Source organism: Chiloscyllium plagiosum, chromosome 3, assembly GCF_004010195.1.
Source record: "Chiloscyllium plagiosum isolate BGI_BamShark_2017 chromosome 3, ASM401019v2, whole genome shotgun sequence".
Taxonomy (NCBI): Eukaryota; Metazoa; Chordata; class Chondrichthyes; order Orectolobiformes; family Hemiscylliidae; genus Chiloscyllium; species Chiloscyllium plagiosum.
The window spans coordinates 53684397-53686622 of record NC_057712.1 but is presented as its reverse complement, the minus strand read 5'-3'; the positions used below and the strand labels follow the sequence as shown (position 1 = coordinate 53686622).

The following is a 2226-nucleotide window of genomic DNA, read 5'->3' as shown; positions in this document are numbered from 1 at the left end:
AAGGTGGGGGGTGGGGCCAGTGTAGTTGCGGAAGATGGATTGTTCCACATATCCTATGAAGAGGCAGGCATAGCTGGGGCCCATGCGGGTGCCCATGGCTACTCCTTTCGTTTGGAGGAAGTGGGAGGATTGGAAAGAGAAGTTGTTCAGGGTGAGGACCAGTTCAGTCAGTGACCTATTTGATCAAGATTCTTTGTAATCTTCGAAAATGTTCTTCACTGTCTACTATGCCACCAATTTTGGTGTCATCTGCAAACTTAGTAACCATGCCTTCTATATTCTCATCCAGATCAATTACGTAAATGACAAATAAAGACCCCAGAACCAATGCCTGGGTCACTACTGGTAGTAGGCCTCCAGGTTGAAAAATAACCCTCCACCACTTTTTTTTTGTCTCCTGCTGTTAAGCCAAATGTGAATCCAATTGGCAAACTCTCTTTGAATCCCATGTGACATAAATTGATTGACTTGTATACCATGCAGAACCTTGTCAAAGGCTTTACTAAAGGCCAAGTACAATGTCTACTGGTCTGCTCTCATCAATCTTTTTTGTAACTTCCTCCAAAAACTCAGTCAAGTTTGTGCGAAACTATTTTTCTCCCACAAAACCAGGCTAATGATCCCCTATCAATTTTTGCCTCTCTAAATGTTTATGAATCCTACCTTTCATAAAAATCACCTCCAACAATTTACCCACAACCAAAGTCAGACTCGGCTTCCAATTGTATGAAGTACTGCTTCCTGACACAACCCCTGAATTATTTGGCTTTAATTTTAAGGTTTTGTCTGTTTCTTTTGTTCTGGACTTGCTGAGCATGCAGCAATCATTTTGCAGTCTAGATAATTTCTAATCAACCTGTTCAGAATATTACATAGCTCTGGACAGGTGGGATTAACCCAGACCTCCTAACCCTACCACTACATGAGGCCAGTTTTGCACTCTTGTCTTTCCAAACCTTTTAATCGTCTTAAACAAGCTTACTGCTTGATTTTCTATCACCAGGGAATATAAATCTGGTCCATGTAACGTTTCTTTCCAATTGAACCATTTAATCCCATCATTCAGATCAGTCTATGCTGCACCACCTTCAAAGCTAATATGTCTTTCTTGAAACCAGATCACAACGTTACAGATGTGGTCTGACTACTGTAATATAATTTCTAACCCTTTTTTATTTCAGCCTCCTGAGGTGAAGGCCAACATTTAATTTTAAGTTGGTTTATTGTTCCCAGTCAAAACTTTAGTGTTCCAATATATCTTTAAATTCCAAGTAGATGACCTCACACGTCCCCGCATTAAACTGGTCTGCCTCATATTATGTTACTTGCAAATTGGATCAGTGTTTTTGTTATATCTAACTATTTGCCCAAGTCTTTGCCTCTGAGATGCATTGAATAATGTTGTTTCAGTTCTAATGGCCATATTGTATGATACTAATTAGGTACTGTGGGATTCTCTTTTCTTTTTACTACAGTGAAGATCACGTGTGTTGTGTATGCCCTGTTGCATGCCTTTAAACTTTTACTCAATATATGCCTTTGAACTACTTGTGTTTCCTTAGTAGACATCGTGATGATGTAGATATTGGATAAAGGGAGATAAGGGAGAGCTGTAAATTATCTTTTAGATTATAGAGCAAAGAAAAGGATCTTCTGTAAAAAGTAGCAATTGATTCAACTAGAAATAACTTATAGGGAAATATAAGTGTTTCAACTGAACGTTTTTAAGAGGCATAGAGTCACCCAGCACATAAACAGGCCCTTTTGTTCACCATGTCTATGGTAACCAACAAACACTAAACTATACTTTGTCATTTACCTGCACTTGGTCCATAGCTTACTCTGAGGAGAAAGTGAGGTCTGCAGATGCTGGAGATCAGAGCTGAAAATGTGTTGCTGGAAAAGCGCAGCAGGTCAGTCAGCATCCAGGGAACAGGAGAATCGACGATTCGGGCATAAGCCCTTCTTCAGGAATGAGGAAAGTTTGTCCAGCAGGCTAAGATAAATGTAGGGAGGAGGGACTTGGGGGAGGGGCGTCGGAAATGTGATAGGTCAAGGTGAGGGTGATAGGTCAGACTGGGGTTGGGGCGGAGAGGTCGGGAAGAAGATCTCGGGTTAGGAAGGCGGTGCTGAATTTGATGGATTTGACTGAGACAGGGTGCGGGGAGGGGAAATGAGGAAACTGGTGAAATCCGAGTTCATCCCTTGTGGTTGGAGGGTTCCTAG

General features: G+C 41.3%; 1 protein-coding gene across 1 annotated transcript in view; it reads left to right on the top strand.

Annotated features, from left to right (window-relative positions):
• The window catches only part of LOC122548623 (uridine-cytidine kinase-like 1), a 120334-nt gene that overhangs the window by 3496 nt on the left and 114612 nt on the right, over positions 1 to 2226 (top strand). The gene's annotated exons all lie outside the window — the stretch shown is intronic.